General features: G+C 44.0%; 1 long non-coding RNA gene and 2 other non-coding genes across 4 annotated transcripts; 2 read left to right on the forward strand and 1 right to left on the reverse strand.

The window, feature by feature from the left end:
* Nucleotides 1-9,815: 9,815 nt before the first annotated feature.
* LOC118548867 (U1 spliceosomal RNA) lies at nt 9,816-9,979 on the forward strand. Its single transcript, XR_004923787.1, has one exon. It is a non-coding gene; the product is annotated as a U1 spliceosomal RNA (small nuclear RNA).
* A 6,214-nt stretch (nt 9,980-16,193) lies between these two features.
* LOC118548846 (uncharacterized) lies at nt 16,194-18,308 on the reverse strand. Of its 2 annotated transcripts, XR_004923776.2 has the most exons (3): nt 17,531-18,308; nt 17,093-17,266; nt 16,194-16,380 (listed from the first exon to the last, which is right to left on the reverse strand). It is a non-coding gene; the product is annotated as an uncharacterized LOC118548846 (long non-coding RNA). The 2 variants fall into 2 exon arrangements; XR_004923774.2 differs by having other exon boundaries at nt 17,093-18,308.
* A 467-nt stretch (nt 18,309-18,775) lies between these two features.
* Nucleotides 18,776-18,849, forward strand: TRNAN-GUU (transfer RNA asparagine (anticodon GUU)). Its single transcript has one exon. It is a non-coding gene; the product is annotated as a tRNA-Asn (tRNA).
* The last annotated feature ends 5,260 nt before the right edge of the window (nt 18,850-24,109 follow it).

Below are 24,109 nucleotides of genomic sequence, written 5' to 3' on the forward strand. Positions count from 1 at the left end.
TGAGCCTCTGAGACTAAGCTGTCATGATAGCCCACACTTGGCTTTTAAGAAATGGTAAAAAAAAAATTCAGTTATTTTCTCCTTCACAACTTTTATGGCTGCCGTCTTTCCTTTTCATTATCTGCCAGAGATGAAATGGTTCATGTGTATGTCCCTCCTTGGAGAGGTTTACCGGGCTTTGGACTTGGGTCTACCCAGTGGTCTTGCAATCTCAGCTCTCTGGTGGGCTCAAGACAGGCATGATCTGGTAGGTCATCCAGCTTTATCTTGTTGTCCGAGTGGAAAATACTTTCTCTTACAACTTTCTATCTCTTAAGCACACGTGGAATTACATTTCTGTTTTATGAAATCTTTATCTTTTCATCTGCTTCTAGACTAATTTCCCTTTAGTACACCACATCAATTCCTTTAACTGATGACAGCTACTCATGAGGCCTTTAGGTGGGGATGATGAGCATCTTGAAGATCCCCGCAAATTAACATAGGCCTATATATTTAGTGCTGAACAGAAACCTTCGTTCAGGCCACTTGAAACTTACAATGATCATCGACAGCGATAGCTGAGTTTTTGTAATGGGGCTGTTTCTCCTTAGTTACCATACTTATCTCTGTACAAGTTGGAGATCGGGGTTATATTAGGTCAGATTTTCCAGAGGCAGTTAAGAGTTGTTGGGATTCCAGTTTGTGATCAAATCAGGACAAGCAGAATGAAGAGGACATTCTGGATATAGAAAAAAGACAGACATAATGTTACGTCTCTTTATCACCCTTAGATGAGACATAATATTACACCACATCTTTATCACCCTTAGAATGGTACTCTCAGTGGTAGTTGAAATACTTGTTTCTCCAAGCATGTGAGGTGAAAGTTGGAAAAACTGGCTTAATTGCTTAAATGATTGTGTACTCAGATCGAACCTGAGGGTACCTAAAGTGCAAACTTCATTGAAAAAGATTCTAAGATCTGAAGGTGATGAGAGGATGCAATTATGAAACTTTGTATCTTTCCCACCTTCCAATTTTTTTTCCCCCATTTTGCCTGATTTTGTGGTCCTGGGCCCGGGCTTAAGTATACATGTAACTAAGGAAGGCAATGTCAATGCAAAAGACACGATATTCATACCATGAAATTGGATAGTGCTTATTCCAGAATGTACTTTCACTTCCCATTATGTAGCCAGATTGAGTGAATGCAACCTGATTACTAAGTGTTGTATTAGTCTGCTTGGGCTGCAATAACAAGATACCACAGGTTGGGTGGCTTAAACAACAGACACTATTTTCTCACGGTTTTGGAGGCCAGAAGACCAGAGTTGGCTTCTGATGAGACTTCTTTCTGGCATTTGGAGAAGGCTGCCTTCTCACTGTGTCCTTGAATGGCCTTTTCTCTGTGCATGGAGAGAGATCTCTGGTGTCTCTTCCTCTTCTTATATGGACACCAGTTCTATTAGATTAGGGCCCCATTCTTATTACCTCATTTAACCATAATTACCTCCTTAAAGGCCCTACCTCCAAATAGAGTGACATTGAGGGTTAGGGCTTCAACGTAAGAATTCAGGGTGAGGGTCGGGAGCACAATTCAGTCCATAACACCAAACAACAGGGCCAGTCCTATGATTCTTTGCCTGTCAAATCCTATGACACTTGCCCGATGATGGGGCTAAGTGTTAGCAAGGCTGCTGATATTGCTGGTTCTATGATTAGAAGAGCACACCTGAGCTGGAACGCATGGCCATACAGAAAAGAGTGTAGGTCAAACAATAGAGCAAAAGGCTGCAGGGACAGGAAGCAAAAGTTTTGTTAGGGTCACTAGAGGTACTAGTGAATGATACCACTCCTATTTCTACCCTTTGTTGGCTGGATCCTTGAATCCTGACCATGGGAGAAACAGCACCACATATTGGATACCAATGCAAAGCATATACAGCCTCCTGGAAAATCTTGCTCAGCCCTTCAAGGTATTGCAACCCAGTTGGCACTGTAACTGAGTCTTCAGAAGGCCGTTCCAGTGGTGTCCCCCGCCACCGGCTTCCGGATGGTGGGGATCATGGTCAGACTAGAGAATTCCACAAGCGTGGGCTCACTTTATATTCTGTGGAATGACTTCCTTGATCAGAAGTGTATTAGTCTGCTTGGGCTGTCCTAATAAAATACCATAGACAGGTGGCTTAAACAACAAAAATTTATTTTTTCACAGCTCTGGAGGCTAGAAATCCAACATCATGGTGCTGGCAGGGTTGGTTTTGGGTGAAGACTCTTCCTGAGCTGCCTTTTCTCTGTGCATAGGTGTGCACATGCATGCACGCACACACACACGCATGCACACACACACACACGCACACACACGTATGCACACACACACATGCACACACACACATGCACACACACGCACACACAAAAGGTAGCTCTTGGTGTCTCTTCCTCTTCTTACAAGGACATCAGTCTTATTGGATTAGGGCCTCACCGGACCTCATATAACCTTAGTTACCTCCTTAAAGGCCCTATCTTCAAGCAGTCACATTGGGAGTTAGGCAAGCACATATGACTTTGGTGGTCGGGGAGGCACAATTCAGTTCATAACCAGAAACAGTGCTGTGTGGAATGCTATCTGGGTGGATAAGGCATTCTACAAGTGCATGGACAGTAGATTTGGCAGAAGCATTGTGTGCAGGGAAGGCAAATCTGTGTTCAGAGTGTCTATTCCAGTAAGAACAAAAGACTCTGCCATCTATGGTGGAAGTGGCCTAATGTCATCGATCTGCCACTAGGTAGCAGGCTGATCACCCTGGGGAATGGTGCTGTATTGGTGACTGAGTGTTGGTCTGTGCTCCTGGCAGATTGGGCACTCAGCAGCAACTGTAGGCAGGTCAGCCTTGGTGAGTAGAGGTCCATGTTGCTGAACCTATGCATGACCTCCATCCCTATCACTGTGGTCACTTTGTTCATAAGTCCATTGGGTGATGACAAGGTGGGTGGCTGGGGAAAGAAGCTGACTGGTATCCACAGAACAGGTCTTCTTATCCACATGATTATTAAAATCCTCCTGTTTGCACTCATTCTGAGAAGTCTGTCCACATACTTCTTCCCCAGACTTCCTTGTCACCGATTTTCCAAACATGTCCCTTCTGAGTAAAATGAACCACCACGTATACTACTCACAGTTCCACCACTGGAAGTTCCACCACTGTCCTTCAGGGCTGTCCCAGAAAGCAGCTGTCATGCTATGCCTGTCCACTTTTGGGTGATGCCTGCGTATCATGCAGAACCATCTGTAAATGAGGTTCCAGTCTTCTCTTTCTGTGTAAATTGTAGGGAACTCTCCATGAGGCTCTGGGTGAAAGAGAGGGTAGTGTAGCAGGAATGGGGACCATGGGCATTTGTGCCTCTTCTTCATGTAACTTCCTTGTACCTTCAGGGCCTACTTGGGCCCTATTTCGTATGTACCATTTCTATTTGATGATGGAGTGAGCCAATCTCATTATACTTGTTAGTTTGACAAAAATGTTCAAAGGTATCCTATACGTAGTCCCCCAAATCCCTGCCTTTTCTAAGTGCTTGAGTAGGAGTATCCAATGATATTTTGCATATCTCTATTGCCACATCATGCCGTGGACTATCAGTGCTGCTTTTACTACTGGAAATAGAGTTATTAGTGTCTTTAAATCTAATCAGATCAGAGAGCCAATTCCAGAAACCCCAGAACCAACTAGAAGACATTCTTAAGATTCTGTTCCTCTAGAGCAACTCCTGGTACCAAAATGGCTTATGTGACTGTGGAGGCCTGATGAGTCCAATCTGGTGAGATAGCCCGGCAGGCTGGAGACTCAGAGAAGAGTTGGAGTTGGTGTCAAAAGGCAGTCTGCTGGCAGAGCTCCTTCTTGCTCGTTCTATTAAAGCTTTTAACTGACTGGATGAGACCCAGCTACAGTATGGGGAGTACTCCACTGACTGACATGTTATTCTCATCCAAAAAAACTCCTTCACAGAAACATCCAGAATAATGTTTGACCAAATATCTGGGCACCGTGGCCCAGCCAGGTTGACACATAAAATTAACCATCACAGTATATAATGTTCAAGGTGCACAAAATCAAAGACAAAGAGAACATCTTGAAAGAAGCCTGAGGAAAAACACATCTTATCTATAGAATAACAAGGATTAGTATTACATCAGAATTCTCTTCAGAAACCATACAAGCAAGAAGAGAGTGCAGTGAAGGGGCGCCTGGGTGGCTCAGTCGTTAAGCGTCTGCCTTCGGCTCGGGTCATGATCCCGGGGTCCTGGGATCGAGCCCCACATCAGACTCCCTGCTCAGCCAGGAGGCTGCTTCTCCCTCTCCCGCTCCCCCCTGCTTGTGTTCCCTCTCTAGCTGTCTCTCTCTGTGTCAAATAAATAAATCTTTAAAAAAAAAAAAAAAGAGTGCAGTGAAATAATTAAAGTGTTGTAAGAAAATCCCTACCAACTAGAATTCTGTATCCTGTAAGTGTCCTTCAAAAGTTAAGAAGAAATAAAGACACTTAGACAAACAAAAATTGGGGAACTTGTTGCCAGTAAATCTACTTTGCAAGAAATGTTAAAAGTTCTTCAGAGAAGAATATGGCATAGGTCAGAAACTCGTATCTGCATAAAGAAAGGAACAACATTAGAAAGAACAGAATGAGAAAGAATAAATGAAAATAAAATGAGAAAGAATAAATGAAAATAAATAAAATCTTTTATTTTTCTTATTGTTAATTGATCTAACAGATAACAATTTGTTCAAAATTATAATATAGCAGGGCGCCTGGGTGGCTCAGTCGTTAAGCGCCTGCCTTCAGCTCAGGTCATGATCCCAGAGTCCTGGGATCGAGCCCCGCATTGGGCTCCCTGCTCAGCCAGGAGCCTGCCTCTCCCTCTCCTGCTCCCCCTGCTTGTGTTCCCTCTCTAGCTGTCTCTCTCTCTGTGTCAAGTAAATAAATAAAAAATCTTAAAAAAAATTATAATATAGCAAAAATATATTAGATGATTATATTGGGCGCCTGGGTGGCTCAGTTGCCTGAGTGGCTGCCTTCGGCTTGGGTCATGATCCCAGAGTCCTGGAATCAAGCCCCACATTGGGCTCCCTGCTGAGCAGGGAGTCTGCTTCTCCCTCTGCCCCTCACCCTGCTCATGCTCACTCTCTCTCAAATAACTAAATAAAATCTTTTTTAAAAGTGTATATATATATATATATATATATATATATATATATATATATATTAGATGATTATAGCTTGTGGAGAATTAAATGAATGGACAGCAACATTATAAGGGACAGTAGAAGGAATTGGAAATGCTCTGTTATAAGGACCTGCACTACCTGTGAAGCATTATTGTGTTATTTGCAAGTTGACTTAGATCACTTGTAAATGTATATTGCTAACTACAGGGCAGTCATTAAAACATTTTACAAAGAAACATAATTGATATTCTAAGAGATGAGAAAATAGAATCACGTAAAATGCTCACTTAAAACCAGAGAAAGCTGAAAAAGAATGGAAGAAAAAAGGAACAATGAACAAAGGCAATGAATAGAAACAGTTACAAATATGGTAGATACTAATTCAACTATATCAATAATCACTTCAAATGTGAATGGTCTAAATACATCAATTAAAAAACAGAGACTATAAGAGTGGTAAACAAGACCCAACCATATGTTGTGTATAAGAAACTTACCTTAGGTGCTGGGTGTCTCAGTCAATTAAGCGTCTGCCTTCGGCTCAGGTCATGATCCTAGAGTCCTGGGATGGAGTCCCACACTGGACTCCCTGCTCAGTGGGGAGTCTGGTTCTCCCTTTACCCCTTCCCCCTGCTCCTGATCTCTCTGTCTCTCTCTTCTGCTCTCTCTCTCAAATAAATAAATAAAATCTTTTTTAAAAAAGAAACTTTAAACATAAAGACACATATAAATTAAAAGTAAAGAGATAGAGGAAGATATACCATACTGATATTAATCAAAAGAAAACTGGAATCCAGGTTATATTAATTTCAGACGGAATATACTTCAAGGAATAAAAAGTGGTGTTATATAATGATAAAGGGGTCAGTTATCCAGAAGGTATAACAATACTTGATGAGTAAGTACGTAACAGCAGAACATCAGAATACATGAGGCAAAAACTGATAGAACTGTTAAGGAGAACTAAACAAATTCACTATTAGAATTGGAGATTTCAGCATCCCTCTATCAGTAATAGACAAATCCAGTGGGCAAAAAATCAGTGAGGATGTAATTGAACTGAATAGCACTATCAATCAAGTGGATCTAATTGACATTTATATGTTACTTCATCCAACAACAGTAGAATACACATTCTTTTCAAGCTTACATGGAACATTCACCAAGATAGGCCACATTCTTGACCATAAAACACATCTCAACAAATTTTAAAGAACAGAAATACAACGCATGCTCTCAGACCACAATGGAATGAAACTGGAAATCAATAACAGAAAGATAGCCGGAAAACCCCAAATTTGGAGATTATACAACACACTTTGAATAATACATGGGTCAAAGAAAAATTCTCGAGAAATTATTTTGAGCTAAATGAAAATGAAAATACAGCTTATAAAAATGTGTGGGATGGGCGCACCTGGGTGGCTCAGTTGGTTAAGTGTCTGTCTCCACTCAGGTCATGATCCCGGGGTCCTTGCATGGAGCTTCTCCCTCTCCCTTTGCCCCTCCCCCCTCCCCCCCACTGGTGCACGCTCTCTCTCTCTCAAATAAAGAAATAAAATCTTTTTTAAAAATGTGTGGGATGGGGGCGCCTGGGTGGCTCAGTCGTTAAGAGTCTGCCTTCAGCTCAGGTCATGATCCCAGGGTCCTGGTATCGAGCCCCGCATCGGGCTCCCTGCTTCGCGGGAAGCCTGCTTCTCCCTCTCCCACTCCGCCTGCTTGTGTTCCCTCTCTCGCTGTGTCTCTCTCTGTCAAATAAATAAAATCTTAAAAAAAAAAAACGTGTGGGATGTAGCAAGAGTAGTGCTTAAAGGGAAATTTATAACATTGAATGCATGTGTTAGCAAAGAAAGAAGATCTAAAATCAATAATCTAAGCTTTCACTTTTGCAAATTCAAAAAAAAGGGACAAATTAAATTCAAAGTAAGGAGACGAGAAGAAACAATAAAAATTAGAGCAGAAATAAATAAAATTAAAAACAGGAAATTAATAGAGAAAAATCAATGAAATCAAAAGCTAGTTCTTTGGAATGATGAATAAAATTGATGAATCTCTAGCCAGACTAAACAAGAAATAAAGATACAAATTACTAATACCAAAAATGAAAGAAGGACCCTTAGTACTGATTGCATGGACATTAAATTATAATAAAGGACTATAACGAACAACTGCTCACAAATTTGATAACTTAGATGAAAAGAACCAAATCCTTGAAAGACACAATTTACCAAAACTTACACAAGGAGAAATTGATCATCTAAATAGGCCTAAATGAAGCAATTAATAAGCTTCTGAAAACAAAACCAGACTTAGTTTCACTGGTGAATTCTACCAAACGTTTAAGGAAATGATACCAATTCTCTACAATATCTTTCAGAAAATAGAAGACAAAAAACATTTCCTGACTCATTCTATGAGGCAAACTTTACCCTAATACCTGTTTAAAAACTGAATTCAACCAAGTACTTTTGAAGATCTAATCAGCTTTATTATTTAACAATTCATGAATAGGGCAGCATTCCATCTAGCAAGTAGAGGGAGCTCCACTGAGTTTTCTGAAAGGTTTTTAAAGGAGGTGAGAGGGCATTAAAGAACGGAAGGGAGTGGGGGAGAGGAGGAGGAGGGAATTTATTAACAAGGAATGTATTGTTTAGGCAAGGGGAGAAACGGGGGTCTATCAGTAAATTTCCTAGTATTGATCAGGAAACTCCATGTTGACTGGTTCAAGGTTACATTCCTGAGGGGACAGTGGTGAAACTTCAGTTAGGTCAGGTATTAAGTCCTCCTCGTTTACTGACTTGGGGTCTTAACCTAAGTGATGCCATTCTGAGTCTGTGGTTTTCTTTTTAACAATGCCTCTTCTTTTGATCAAACTCAATTTAACTAAGAGATATGATATCTTGGTTACCACTGTGTAGTTCTCTGTAGCTTCTGTTGATCCTTTCGTTGACATTCACAGGTCATGATGTTTTCGCTTAACTTCTTTGATATTCACAGGTTACTTCAATTAGAGTTGGAGGATAACGTCAAGAACATTTCCCAGGAACCAAAGTAAAAGCAAGGAAGAAAAAAGACATTTAGTTCAGGAAAGTGGATGACTTCAGGAGGTCCATAGGGAATTGTAACCAGACTAACATGATTTCCCTCCTTGGTGAGTTACAGGTAGAGACTACACCAGGTGGAGCTGTCATACAAAGGAAACTATTTGCAGCAAATAAGGAGATCACGGGGTATAAATTCCAAAGCCGTGACTCCCCAAGCGGGGGTGAGCGGGTTCTTTTTACTTAGGGTTAGGATGAATATTCAGAAAAGGGAGTTTGGTCGTCGCCTGAAAAGACAGACATAAGGTTGCACCCGCGTTAGAAAACAAGCCTGTAAGTGCATCTAATGGTACGTTAATGAAGCTGGTGCTCTTTCTAGGGCAGAGACTTTAACATTTTAATGAAGCAGAAGTAATTGGCAATGGGAAGGGGGTTATGGGCATGCTAGGTGGGGTCATGGGGTCGTGGGGTTGTGGGCTCCTTGGTTCCTTATCTCTGGTAAGGAATACAGCGTCTTGCTTACTTTTGAAAAGATACTGGGAGTTTTACCATTGATTTATTGTCTCTGATATGGTTAGGCTATTTCCTAGCCTGGTAGAGACTGTTAGTTTTTGCACTCTCTTTAATTCTCTTAAAATTTTTAACTACCGAAAGTTTTGCATTCCTTTGTAATTCTGACACCTCCTAGGAAGTTCTTCAACAAGTGTGCTTAGGTGAGTAGAGAGGTAGGGCATCAGAGATCAGGGAAAATAGCCCGGGCCCTAAAATGACTTCTCTTGTGTCACGAAAGCTACGTCTAGGCTTTTTCTGGGGACCATTAACTCTTTCTGCTTTCAGAATAACGTGTGTTCCAGAAAGAGACTAGAAAAAGAAAATTCAAAACTTTCCCACATCTAAGGGTTGAAAGTGAAATGAATGAAATGTCCCATGAATGAAACTGAACTTTCAAGAATGGAATAGATTTTGCCACCAGTTGTGATGCTTATGAATTTTAATAGATGTACACACAGTGCTACAATCACAAAGATAACTGGATTTGAAAGGAACCCGTTTCCTTTGTAATCCTAAATTTCTACTCTCCACTCTGAAAGGCATTATCTGAAGAAAGGTACACAGGCGTCAGCAGCCTGCCAGACGGACTCCCCGCAGCCCAACGGTTCAGAACCCGTGTCCGCCGCCACAGCGTGTGGTGGGGGGAAGAGGGAGAGGCAGACGTCACTTCCCCCACGGCCACCCGTCCGCTGGTTGGCCCGCTGGACGTCGTGGGAGGAGGGAGGAGAGGGCGAGGGCAAGGGCGGGGCGTGGGCCGGAGGGAAGGGGGGCTCCAGTGACGTCACACACCGGGCGTGTCCTATGTAAATATGGCAGCGCAGGGGCTGCCGTTTCGGCCCCTGCCGCCTAAATACAATCTGATCTCCGGTGCTGCGGGAAGGAGTGCGGGGCTGTTGGTGGAAGCTGCGTGTCGTGCGTGTGTGGAAGGCGTAGGGAGACTCAGGGTCGTGGGGAGCCAAGTGAGCGTGTGTGTACAGTGGGAGGCGTGTGAGGCTGAGGTGGGGCGGATGGTAAGCAAGTCATACTTACCTGGCAGGGGAGATACCATGATCACGAAGGTGGTTTTCCCAGGGCGAGGCTTATCCATTGCACTCCGGATGTGCTGACCCCTGCGATTTCCCCAAATGTGGGAAACTCGACTGCATAATTTGTGGTAGTGGGGGACTGCGTTCGCGCTCTCCCCTGATGACTTCTGTTGAAAAGCAGGCTTTTAATGTTGGGGTGGTTTTGTGTGGTATGCGTCCGTTTTGTTAGTATAGTTGGATGGTTTTTTTTTTGGTGTTTTGAGATAAGTTTTTGTTACAGCATTTCTGTGTGGGTGGTGTGGTTTTTTTCTGTTTTGACGGTTTCATTACGTTTAGGGTTTTTTTCAGGTGGTCTGTTTAATATTATTAGTGGTGGTTGTTTTAGTACTCAGAAAACCAAGTAGTTTTATAGAGATATTGTTTCGCTAGTCTTCCTGGCACGTTTTGCAGTATTTTTTTGGTTGTAGCAAATCGTGTAGTTAGTGCGAGAGAGAGAAGTTATGTAAAACTGTATCAACTGTTTTCTGGAAAATTTACTTTCAGAGTTGACTTGACTTTTTAGTTTGGTTTTATCTGCTGGTAATTACATTTCTTTAGAGCTTTCCATATTTGGTTTCTTAAGAAGGATATCCTAGAAACATCCCGGGACGTTCGTAATAAGGGGTTTGCATAGGCTAGAATTCAATAAAGCTTACTGGGATTCTGGGCCGACTTTTGTAGGGACAAAGTGGGACAGTGAACCCCCAAAAAGGATAGACGTAGAACTTGCCTCAGTCTCTAAGCACTCTGAACTCTCAATCTTAAAAGAGTGTCCCGCTGGTACTGGCAAGGAGTTAAACGTCCAGCAGGCCCAAGGAACAGAGAAGCCCTAAGAAAGAGATACAGGGCAAGAGTTGTTGCTGCAAGCCTGCCTGCTGCCACATGCCCACAACATAAACCAGCTGATAAATTGTATGTGTGTGCTGGTGACATCCGCTGCCCTTCTCAGGGTCTAAAAGAATATGGCATCCATTTATATTTCCACCTTCCAAATCCATATGTCAAGCTAACACAGAATTATGCAGGGATGGGAATTCTGGGAAATGTGCTTCCAGTTTAGGAATGAAAACTGACAAATTCACCACAGTCCACCTCTTGTGGACTTGGTGTCTGTGTGGTATTCCTCCTGCTCCTTTTAAAAAACCATTCATGGTTGCCTGGGTGGCTCAGTTGGTTGAGCGACTGCCTTCAGATCAGGTCATGATCCCAGAGTCCTGGGTTCAAGTCCCACATCGGGCTCCCAGCTGGGCGGGGAGCCTGCTTCTCCCTCTGACCCTCTCCCCTCTCATGCTGTTTCTCTCTCTCTCTCTCAAATAAATAAATAAAATCTTAAAAAAAAAAATTCTTGACTTTCAAATAAAGCAATAGGAAAATCATGCTTTCTTCAAACAATGAAAACATGCTAGCCCTTTCCCCCAAAAGAATAAAATCCCTTGTCTTTGATGTTCATTCCTCTTCCAGTTGAATCACATTCATTCCCCCTTTGCTTCGATTAAAAGTTGACTACTATCAACACATCTTATGTTAGTTAGCTGGTAGTGGGTTGGAAGAGGAAAGATAAAAATATTGGTTAATACGTACACAAAAATATTCATATCAAAATAAGGAAGAAATACCCATATTTATTACGGCCCTTACTTCTGCAACTGTACTGGTATTTATAACTGTCTTCTTCACTACTCATTCCATGTTCCCTTTGCCCCCGGCAAGCACCAACCTCAATGTTAGCAGGTATCTTGCCTGGTGGAGTTCCATAAACCCTCATTCCCAAAGTCTCTGGACCATTCTCTGTCTTGCCTGTACTGGATTGTTGCAGTCTTCCATTGACTTTTAATTAGAGTGCAATGAGTTCCAAAGAGTCTTCTGAGGCTTTCCTGCATTTCTCAAATATTCCTCCTTACTTCCATTGTGTAGTAGCAGCCCAGTTTTCCCTTGTGGTCAGGATCAGTCATCCCACTCAGGAAAGTAACCTTCTTTACCTGTTGATACCCTGTCCTGAGGATCCCCAAATGGCCAGGTGGCATGCCCACTTTAATACAGCCATTATTGCACCTGTTGCTGAAAGCACTTCTCTCTTGGGATCTAAGACTTCTGGATCAAGAGATCCCAAAGTTACAGAGGTGGGTGGGAAGCAAAATGTTCACTAGCATATCCCTAGGGGTAATAGTGAGAGGAGCCACTCCCATTTCTACCACTTGGTTCCCAAACCTTCGAGAAACAGCACCATCTATTGGTTGCTAATTTAGAGTATATGCAATCCTGTGAAATTTGTCCAGCTCCTCAAGGCATTGTCATCTAGCTGGCACTGAAACTGAATGTTCAAAAACACGTTCTACTGCCCCATCAGGTTAGCTACTTCAGGGTAAAACCAGTGAATGAGCATGAGCCCAGGGCAACTGTCAAATGAGTTCTTGGCCAGAAGCAATGCTGTATGGAATTCCATGAAATAGAAGAGGCATTCCGGAAATACACACAGATGGTTGTTTTAGCAAAACCATTGTAGGCAGAGAAGACAAAACCATAATAAAAGTATCTATTCCAGTGAGAATAAAACTGTGGACCCCACCCCCACCCTGCCCCACCCCACCCATGATGCAAAGGTCCTGTGTGATCAGCCTGCCATCCTGTGGCTGACTGATGTCTTCCCTTCTTGCCAACGGGGAACTGGTATTGTATCATAGGCTGAGTTGTTCTTTGCTGTTGGCTTTTGGGCACTCAGTAGTGGTCGTAGCCAGGTTAGCCATGGTGAATGGAACTCATGTTGCTGAAAGCATGTATACATATTCTACATATTCTGGATCTCCATTTGTGGGCCCATTGGGCAGTCCTAGAATTCCTTTTTTTTTTTTTTTTTAATTGTATTTATTTATTTGAGAGAGAGCAGGAGGGAGGGGAGAGGCAGAGGAAGAGGGACAAGCAGGCTCCCCGCTAAGAAGGGAGCCCAATGAGATGCTCCATCTCAGGACCCTGGGATCATGACCTGAGCTGAAGGCAGATGCTCTACCCACTGAGCCACCCAGGCGTCCCTTAGAATTCCCATTTGATTCTTTTTTATGATTTTCATTTTGTGTGTGTGAGATTCTCTATTAGAACACAGAACAGGGGCACCTGGGTGGCGCAGTCAGTTAAGCGTCCAACTCTCTCTTTTTTTTTTTTTTTCAAGATTTTATTTATTTGCGAGAGAGAGAATGAGAGATAGAGAGCATGAGAGGGAGGAGGGTCAGAGGGAGAAGCAGACTCCCCACTGAGCAGGGAGCCTGATGTGGGACTCGATCCCGGGACTCCAGGATCATGACCTGAGCCGAAGGCAGTCGCTTAACCAACTGAGCCACCCAGGCGCCCTAGTGTCCAACTCTTGGTTTCGGCTCGGGTCGTGATCTCAGGGTTGTTAAATCGAGCCCTGCATAGGGCTTGGATTGGAGCTCAGCACGGAGTCTGCTTGAGAATCTCTCTCCCTCTCCCTCTGCCCCTCCCGTTGGTGCTCTTTCTCAAAATAAATAAATATGTCTTAAAAAAAAAAAAAAAACACCCAGGACACTCAATGACATTGTGTATTCCTTTGTATAAAGGAATTGTATATTATTTGTATAAATAATTATATAAAATATATATATATATGTATGCATATATATGTATTTTGAAGTCTGCTAAAATTAATATCCTGGGAGTTGGTTTCTCTTGACTGCTGTTTTTTTCTTAAGTATGAATTAAATGGGCCTAATTTTTTTGTTTCTTTCTATGTCTAGTACTTTTTATTGTTTATAACACACTTTGAATGATACATTGTAGAGACTCCAGATTCTGATATCTTCCTCCAAAGAGTGTCAATATTTGTTCTACTAAGCAATTTGATTACTAACCCATGACCTCGAATTTGTGTAGCACTGGATTTATGTTTTGTTTAGGTGGATCTTTGGAAAGTCCAAGGTGTTTCCCAAAGCTCTCTAACTTGGTGTGACTCAACCTGGAAACCCGATTCCTCTGTTAATCTTATCAGGGCTTGGTTTTAATATTTGTCAGGGAGGGTCAAGAGTAAGCCTTACACTAAGGTGTGGTTTTCACACCTAAAACAGAGCATTTCTGGAGTATCAGCTGAATGCTCAGAGTGGTAGAGTTGTTAATAAGGCCTGAATCCCAGTGTTGCCAGCACTGATCTCTAGGATCTATTCTGTTTTCCATCTTGTAGCATCTGTCATCTGGTAAGCCAGACTGGATAGTAGCTCTCTGCGCATGAGCAGCTCTACACTCTGCAAATGACCTGCAGGGGACCCAATGTGGACTTCTGAAAACTGGCATCTAAACTCTTTTCTCCTTTCTGATGCTCTGCTCTGAAGATTCCCATTGCTTCAGCACCCCTAATTTTGATCTCTGCCTTCACAGCTCAGTGTGAACACCATATTCTGCTGGGATTCCAGCTTGCTATACCATCATCAGATCATTTCTCCAGTCCTCTCTCAGGGAATCACAGTCTTGCACTACCTCTGTCCAGTGTCTGTAAACAGGTGCTTCACATATTTTGTCCATTTTTGTGGTTGTTTAAAGCAAGACTAATCTGGTGGTATTACTATGTTATAGTTGTGGGTAGAAGACCTGAATTCTTGCCAGTGCCTTTAAGGCAAAGGTGCCTAAAATGGCTGGCTCAGTTGATGGAACATGAGACTCTTGATCTCGGGGTTGTAAGTTTGAGCCCCAAATTGGGTGTAGAGATTACTTACAAATAAAATCTTAACATAAAAATAAAATGAAGGATTTTAGGGTTGCCTGGCTGGCTCACTCATTAGAGCATGTGACTCATGATCTTGAAGTTGTGAGTTCAAGCCCCATGTTGGGTGTAGAGGTTATTTAAAAAAGAACAAACTTTAAAAAAAATAAAGTGCTTTCAGAAACTTTTTTAAGAAGATAAAATGAAGGATTTTACATAGATTACTGATTTCTGTTTTTTAAATCCTTGCTTTATTTATTTATTTATAAAGGTTTTGTTATTTATTTGTCAGAGAGAGAGAGAGTGCCACACAGCAGGCAGAAGGAGAAGCAGGCTCCTGATGAGCAAGCCCTGGGATCATGACCTGAGCCAAAGGCAGACGCTTAACGGACTGAGCCACCCAGAGGTCCCTAGATTACTGATTTCTAAATAATTTGAATGCTATTTTCCACATTTATAAATGACCTAGCCGAAGGGTTTTGTTTTTACTTTAACAAATACTAAGAATGATGGACTCACTTTCAGCATGCACCACAAGGAGATCTGAGCTAAGTATCCTTTTCTCTGGGCATATTCCCATGCTTGAACTTGAAGAGTGGCAGGTTATGCCACCCCAAAATATGCCACTTTGACATAAGGATTGTTTTGAGCTAAAGGCATGTGGAAAACAGCAGGTGCAAGAAGAGTGCTCTGACCTCCACTTTCCTTCCTGAAAGCAGGAGATAAAACTTCCTATACCAGGAGGAAAGAAACATCCTTGTCACGTGAGACAGGAAGTCAGGGCCCAGAGAAATCTGTACAGACCTTTTAAAAAAACTTATATCTTCCTTTAATCTTCCCATATATTTCGCTTTTTCACAATTGCCTCCCTTTGTTCAACCTAGTATAAAAACACTTAGGCCTACCCACTTCTTTGGATTTTCATTTTCCTATTGGACTTTCCATGTTCGTGTAAAAATCAATGGGCTTTTCTCCTATTAATCTGTCTTATGTCAACTTAATTCTCAGGCCCATTTGGAGTCCCTAAGACAGTAGAGGTAAAGTTTTGCCTTACCTAATAGATTCTCCTAGGACTACACAAGAGAAGATTAGCAAAAGGACAACTGTAAGGTGCCTGGTCCTGGTAGAAGGAACGTTGTGTAGGCCTAGTAGACCTAGTAGAAAATGCCAGAATTCCCAGAATCAGATGAGTGGAAGAGTGAGAGGCTGCTTTGAAAGACAAAGATTGGGAGGGGAGGCCCAGAAAGACAAGCTGTCCTTAGTGGGGACCAGTCCCTGGAATGTATCTCTTTTCTCTTCTTCCCCAATTCTGTAGCTCTTAGTTCTGAATCTTCCTTCCCATTCTCTTCCCCACCCTCGCTCCTGGGTGCACCGGGTCTTTTCTCCCAAGCACACAGATTTTAAACCTTTTTTCTACAGAGGACTCCTTTTTTGATCTGCTGAAACCTGCACATGCTTCTTGGAATAAGGCTTTTAAAGATTTATTTTGGGGGGGGCAGAGAGAGAAAGAATGTTAAGCAGACTCCTGGCTGAGCCCAGAGCCCCACACCAGGCTCAGTCTCACCACCCTGAGATCATGACCTGAGCTGAAATCAAGAGTCCCAGGCTTAATCAACTGAGCCACCCAAGCGCCCCAGGAATAAGGCTTTTAATGCGTAGAACAAAACATTTAAAATTACAAGCGAAATCAGTCACTTTCAAATCCAGTTGTCTTTGTGCCTTTTCCCATAGTTTGATAGCAGCAGAGGGAATGAGGTAGCCTCTCAGCTGGACAGCTGAGCTTATGCAACCAACCTTCCATGCGCCGACTCAAGACGATCCTAGAGTTGGGGTGGTAAAGAATAAGAATCTTGGGTTGTGCCAGTCTCAGAGAAAGTGAATCAGCTGGACTTCATTACTCTTTACCATCCAAACTGAAAAAAAGTAGTGGTCCCTGGGAGCCGAGATCCAAGGGGAAGGGACCGCGCGCCCCCTCGTGGCCACCTCGGGGATCCGCACGACACCGGCCACCGCGGGTGCCCAATCCGAAGACACTCAAATAAAATGCACTGGACGCTGGGCGATGCTCAAGACCTTAACATTAGAAGTCGAGAGCGCTACAGACTGAGCTAGCAAGACGACGGGAAGTAGATGCACTTCTTTTCCTCCTAGCCGCTTGGAATCGTTGCCCAAATGTAAAATACCTGAGCCAAGACCTCGGCGTGTTGCTGACCAGGAAAGAGGTTTGTAGAGAGTTTAATGGATTTCCTCCTGCCCACCGCTGATTGGCACTAAATCACAATCCCGGCCTAGGATCTTCCTACTTCTGAGCTCAAGGAGGGACCAGCGTAGTGGATAGAATAGTGCTGCGTGGAGACGGGGTACGGCTGAGGGAGCAATCCAGCACCCCCCCACCCCCCCACCCCCCGGCCTTTTAGAAGGGCCTCTCCCGGTGCTAGTTTGCCCCCCAGACTGAACCCCAGACTTCTATGGAAAGGACGTCCAGGATAAAGAGGTTTTCAATCCATCCCAATAGGTCCCACCGAGACTTACCACGGATCCTCACCTCCTTGGCCCTGTTACTGGAATTTTCCAACCCTCCACGACAATCGTGGGCACTTTTCTCCAAGTTCTTTAGGCACGGATGAAAGTTGACGTGACGCCAAGTGCACTTTCTGTGCCCCAGCCCCGCGTGTTCTCCGCCTCTTCTTTGGGGGCTGTTGGGGACTGAGACTCAAAGGAACACACAGATTAATAAATACAGTGTTATGAGCTATGTTTATAAAGAAAAAAAATACCCGAGTGCATGCTTGCAGGTCGCCCGCAAATGGCTACAAAGCTACAGGGAACTTTCAGCCCTGTTCATGTGGGATTAAAGCGACAGCTGTCATCGTCTTACTCAGTACAAGCATTACTCCAGTAATAATAGTAAATTCACTCGGACACCCTGTTCTTTGGAATTTTTTATCAGCCTCTCCTACCGTTGCCTACCGTGCACCTCCTTGAAGTACAGACGGTTGGTCACATTCGTCCACATTCCGCTGCAGGGTGCAGGGGCACGGAGGGGGAGCGCGCAGCCGGCTCCGGGCCAGGGGCGAGGGGCTGGGGCCGGGCCGGGGCCCCCGGGGGCGGGGGGCGGACGGCTTGCAGCGTTTCCTCCCCTCCTACCGGGAGCAGGGACTGTGGGCCCCCCAGCAGCTCCGAGGCCCGCGTTCGGGAAGTCGCCAGGTCCAAAGGGTGACATCTCACGGCGCTGCCGTCTTTAAACCAAGCATTTAAAAGAGGAATATCTGTCTTTTCGGAGTCAGAGCACCAACCGCACACAAGAGACCGCAAGTGGCGGGTGACTGAAATTAAGGAAAATCGGCATTTTCAGTTTTCTGCGCCTTTTTGTTTAGCGGCTGGAGTGCTCGCGCCCTCTCCCCGGCGCCTCACCAGGCTGCCCCACGCGCCCTCGCTTCCTTCTCTTCTCCGGCTTCCGCGGTTCAGCCCTGGACACCGCAGCCCCGGACCGCCGAAGCCGGACTGAGGCTGCGTGGCTCGCCAGGGTGCGGAGCTCAGTTCCGTCCTAGTGTGCACGAGTCCAGAGTCGGGGTCTTCGCCGCGCTCTCGGTCAGCTCTGGGAACAAACGCGCGTCCGCCTCGGAGAAACCTTTGCCGTCTTCCCTCTCCCGAGCCCCTCGTAGGACTAAAAGTTTAAAAGCCCACACTGGAATTCTTGGCTCCCCTCGGCCCCCACGGCGGAATGGATCCTTCACCAAGCATTTAGGGAGTGCCTACTAGGTGCCCGGCCCCGCTCTGGGGCGCGGCGTGCATCGCGAGCCACGCCCGGTCCTGCCGCGTTGCAGCGAGGGGGGTCAGTGGGGGTAGCGCCCTTCTCACGCGCGCCCCTGGTCCTGCGGGGACTCGCTGTGAGAGCCACGAGTCAATCGGAGCTAAGAATGGGAAGGTGGATGACTTCAGCGCCAGAGGCTGCGGGCGACCCCTGGAGCCAGGCGGCTCTGGAGGCGGCGAGGAGCACGCCGAGAGGCGGGGGGTCTGGCGTTGGGCTCCCCGAGTTCCCCAGGTGACTGGCCCCGTATCGATGTTCAGACATGCCCAGTGACACGACCCGTGGCCTCAGTGTCTCCCGCGCCTCCGGTTTCCGGAGTGGGAGAATGAGAAGATGTCCCTAGCCAGAGGTTGGAAAAGCAATTTCTGAGATCAGGAAATGAGTTTAGGAAGAATGGTTTCCGTGTCTCTGTGGCGCAATCGGTTAGCGCGTTCGGCTGTTAACCGAAAGGTTGGTGGTTCGAGCCCACCCAGGGACGGTCTCTTTTACTAGCAACTTGCAACCTTAGGTTACCTGTTAGTGACCTTATTTATCCTCGGAGTCCTCTGGACTTCTGTCCACTTTAAATCAGACGCCCAAGTATGCTGCTGGAAGACTCAAGTTGCATAAAAGTGCCTAAAAGAAGGAATTTTTCAGCAAAGGTATTTTTTTTCAATAGCCCGCGTCTGGGCCTTACTTATCCCAGAGACACTGCAGAGCCCCTCACTTCCCGAAGCTGGGTTTTTACAACTGCACGTCCTGGAAACTAAGAAATCCCCAAAATTGAGAACAACAAAACCCTTCTTCACTTGGGGTGAAGCCTCTAGTCTCCGGTGGAAATTTTGGTTCTCCCACCATGTGGCTTAAACAAATTATGAATTTTCTGTGCCTCAATTTCTTTGTCTATAAGAGGGGGCAAATAGGAGTACTTCCCTCATGGATTAATTTAAATGTTAATGAGATATGCACATAAACCATTTGACCACTTAATAAATGTTTATTAAACATTAGCTACTATAACTCTTTTCAGGGACGTCTCATCACCATTTCTGTTATTTACTTCATCCTCTTAAATAAATGCATATCTTTTCATGGTATGGATGGGTTATTGTATATACAAACATTCCTTAATTGTGACACGACATTGATTCTAATGTTTACTGTTATAAATGCTTGTTCAGAGAACATCCTTATACAAATATCCTTATCGCTTACGCATGGATTTCCCTAAAAGAGATTCCTGGAAGTGGACTTTCCTAATCAAAGTATTTGTCATTGCTAATTTTGCTAATTCCTGACTGATGGCCCTCCAAAGAAGCTGTACCTAGTCATATCCCCACATTCTAAGAGAACGCTCTTTTGGCAACCCAAACTGACATTTACTAGCAGTACAAATCCATCACTTTTGCTTGGGGAATGTTATTGCTTGTTGGTCTCACACATTGCTGAGTCTTGCCGGTGAGGGGCTGGTGCTCCCACAGTCTCCTTTGTTTTCTTGGCCCCTGGGGATCCTGGGGAAGTGGTTCACACGGTTGGATTCATAGGACTGTAGAGATACAGGTCCCAGTGTTCCTGTGGCAGAGAGCCCAGGCTTCTGCTGCTGAAGAAGAACCAAGAACTCGCCCTTCAGAGTGGGACCTTTGTGGGTGGTCCTGAGTCAAATAAAAATTGGAAAGGAGAGATGTTTAAAATTTTCATCAGATTGCGACTTCAGATGATGGATCTTTTAAATTTTTTTCTTATGGCAGCAAGAGGAGAGACTGCATTCTCAGGACTTTATTTGGGGGAACTTAGTAATGGTGGCTATTCTATTGATCTTGTGGAATTGTTCCCTCTATGCTGGTATATGTGACACTTGTTACAAAACCTTGTCTGGTGAGCTGAGGTGAACAAGTAGCTAAAGGAATCTTACAGAAAACAGAAATGGGGAGGCATTCTCAAACAGATTTCTAAAGTCTTATTTTGATCTTTTCAGAGGTTTTGGGTGGTGTCCTAGCTCAGGCTGCTATAACAAAATGCCATAGATTCGGTGACTTAAACAACACGCATTTATTTCTCACAGTTCTGGAGGCTGAAAAGTCAAAAATCAAGGTGGTGACCCACTCAGCTCTTGGTGAGGCCCCTTCCTGGCTTGCAGGTGACTGCCTTCTCAGTGTGTCTTCAGAGGGCAGAGAGAGGAGGATCTGGTGACCTTCATATTTCTATAAGGTCCCATCATGGGGTGCCACCCTCATGACCTCATCTAAACCTATTTACCTCCTAAAGGCTTCACCTCCTAATACCATCACACTGGGGGTCAGGGCTTCAGCATATGAATTTGAGAGGGACACATTCAGTCCACAACAGGTGGTAACATAAAGAGGCATTTCCTGAGTGTTTAAAATGCCCTTTATATAAAGTGACCAGATTGCAGACTTGAGAACAATCACTTGCAGGTAGGAGCAGGACTTGTCCTGTAGTTCTTTGATCTTTTCCTCCTAGAGGAATTGTGTGTGTATTTGTGTGTGTGTGTGAGAGACAACAGAAAATCAAGGGATTATAGAAAGATACATGAAAAAAATTCTTATTTCCTCTGCTCAAGTTCCAAGTTCCCAAAGGCAAAATACTAACCTGATTATTTATAATAAACAATTTTATTTTTAATAAAGCAAAACAATTGTCTTTTTCAGTAAAGTCAACAAGCATGGCTTTATTTACTTTTATAACAAAGTAACTACCTCCTTTATAAGTATAGATTAAAAACCTCAGGTGAACCAGGCTATCTTCACTTGCTATAACTCAGACTTGCCTATAGTCCGCTGAAGCCACAGGGCAGGCTATTAACCCCCAGTCCAGTCCCCTGACAACGTGGGCAAGCCACATTCTCTGGGAAATTCTTAAAGCATCATGATCCAGAAGTTCCATAGGATTTTCTTTCCTTTCTTCCTTCCCTGATCTGCTTGTCTGCTCTGAGCTGGAAGCTCACAGATACTAATACCCCCCCTCCAAAAAAAAAAAAAAATCTTAAAAAAAATTCCTGCTTTTCAAGATTCTAGTCACATTACCAGTATTTTTATGGAAAAGAGAATCCAGCTATGGTATGAAAAACATACATCAGTTATAGAACTTTGTTTTAATGAAGTTGAGAGCTCTGATAAGAAAATGGGGTTCTGATAAAGATGGGAGGAAAATTTAACCTAGGGTCTATAATGATCTAAGGGAAAGAAAGATTGAACCAAATACTTACGCAGCTCCAGTTCAGACATCACACAGGTCTAAAGACAACAAGCCGATATGCTCAAGTCAGTGAGATAATTCAGGAAATACAAAATCTTTTTGAAAAACTTATTTGACACCAAAATGCAACTAATGATGAAATTATTTTACAATGAAAATCTCAGAAACATAGAACTGTATCACACAAAGCATGAATCCTGCTGGAAACTAGGGACTTCAGTTAATCATAATGTATCAATGCTGGCTCAGTTGTAACAAACGTCCCACACCAATGCAGGGGATTAATAATAGGGGAGACAGTGGGGGTGGAGGAGAGGGCGTACTTTCTGTTCTGTTTTTCTGTAAACCTAAAACTGCTCTAAGAACTAAAGTCTATTAACTTGTTTACAAACCTCAAGAATGAAAAGGCCATCTTTGCTTGGTATTCTGCATCTGTCACTCCAGATCCCTTCTCACCATTATCCGCTTTACTATCTGCTCCAGAGAGTTAATCTTTTTGAACTGCACAAAAGCGCCTCTGCCCCCTGGCCTCCTGTTGGCTACAGCCCATGGGATGCATTGCGTAGGGCTGGCAGGATGGGAAGAATAGGAGGCCAGGGGAGCTCTTTCCTGCAGGCTGACAGTGACTGCGTTCTTTGCTACGCCTCAAAGCCACAGCTGTTGTCTGGTGGACTGGACTGCAGCCTGGGCTACAGCTGTCACTTCTCCAGGTTCCAGAAACATCTGTCTCCCCTTGCCCCGTCAGGCCTAGTCATGGGTCTCCATTGTTGCTACTGCTGGGATACCACACCATCTTTTCCCACGTGGGGCCCAGGAAGCCTGAGCTGGGAAGTCCCAGGAAGTCCCCCTAATCCTCAGCAGGGCTGGCCTTCAGAGAGCCTCAGAGAATTTGCCACCAAAGCCTCAGGGAGGTCACCGCATCTCTGTTCAGCTCGTTGACTTTAAGTTATTTTATTCAGTGATTGGTTATTTCCATCTCTGAAAACAGATATTGTTAATTCTTCATTTCCTAGTTTTAGGTACTTTATCTCTCTTCTACCTACTCCCTCTACAGTTACCACTGTGTGTGCACATGCACACACACGTCCCACTTCCCTGTCTTCCCAGTTGTGAGGATTAATTTTATGTGTCAACTTGGCTAGGCCGTGGTACCCAGATATTTGGTCAAACATCAGTCTAGATGTTCTTGTGAAGGTATTTTTTAGATGAGATTAACATGTAAATAAGGAGACTTTGAGTAAAAGGGATTACTCTCCATAATAAGATTGGGTCTCATCTAATCAATCGAAGGCCTTAGGGGAAAAAGACTGAGGAGACTGAGCCACCCAGGCGCCCCATAAATAGAGAATTTTAGGTTGAAATCATTTTCCCTCAGATTTTTCAAGGCATTGCTTCATTGTTTTCTATTTTCTAGAGTTGCTGTTAAGAAAGAAAAAATAGGGGACGCCTGGGTGGCTCAGTCGGTTAAGCGGCTGCCTTCGGCTCAGGTCATGATCCCAGGGTCCTGGGATCGAGTCCCACATTGGGCTCCTTGCTCGGCGGGGAGCCTGCTTCTCCCTCTGCCTACCTCTCCCCCTGCTTGTGTTCTGTCTCTCTGACAAATAAATAAATAAAATCTTTAAAAAAAAAAAAAAAAAAAGAAAGAAAAAATAGCTCTTCACTGCTGTCAGCTTAGAACTGGCCTGACTCAAACACCTGGGCTGTGATGTTCTCCAGTTAAAACTAAAAAATTTCTCAGAACACCAACATCAGACAAAACCCCTCTCTAATCATGATGAAGCAAAGGGGAAAAAAAAAAAAAGAACTACTTCATGATTGTTTGAAGGCAGAGAACTGTCAAGCATCCCCTGAACTGAGAAGGCACTTTGAGATGGAAAAACAAATCAGACAACAGTTGACACTGAGTTTTTATATTGGGTAACTTACTGGCGGGAAGGATTGGCCCATGATCCAGTCAGCTGCTCAGCTATTCTCCACAAAAATCCAGACCTTCACTCACAGATCATATAAGGAGATGGGACTTGAGGGAGAGCATAACAGTGAGATCCAAGTGTACATGCAAATGTGATTACTAGCTAACATTAACAGACTTCCTGGTGCCATCTGTGCATCAGGAGGCCAAAACTATGTTATCGAAGTTTGTATCTTAATGGACCTACTGTAGGCCGTAACAGAACTAACTCTTGGTGCTCTTGTCTCCTCTGTGATCACAAGACATGTACAGTAATCTTTGGGGTGGAGGGCAGCTTCTGAAGAACATAACACTAGAATGAGCACCAAGTGGACAAGTCAAAATGCTGGCCAAAAATGGAGTCAGTATGGCCAGCATTCCTACAATGATCATGTCTGAGCATGAACGGAACACAGTCCAAACCACAAAAAATGACCAAACTTCCTGTTCCTTTCCCAACCACTAGTAGTAACTGTTGCTTCTTTACCAATTTCATATTTGGGCCTGTTCCACTCCTCCCACTTTTTGAATAAAAATTATTAAGATTTCCAAAGGTAGAATTGCCCCCACAGTTCCCCACGGTATATGTTAT

Source organism: Halichoerus grypus, chromosome 5, assembly GCF_964656455.1.
Source record: "Halichoerus grypus chromosome 5, mHalGry1.hap1.1, whole genome shotgun sequence".
NCBI lineage: Eukaryota > Metazoa > Chordata > Mammalia > Carnivora > Phocidae > Halichoerus > Halichoerus grypus.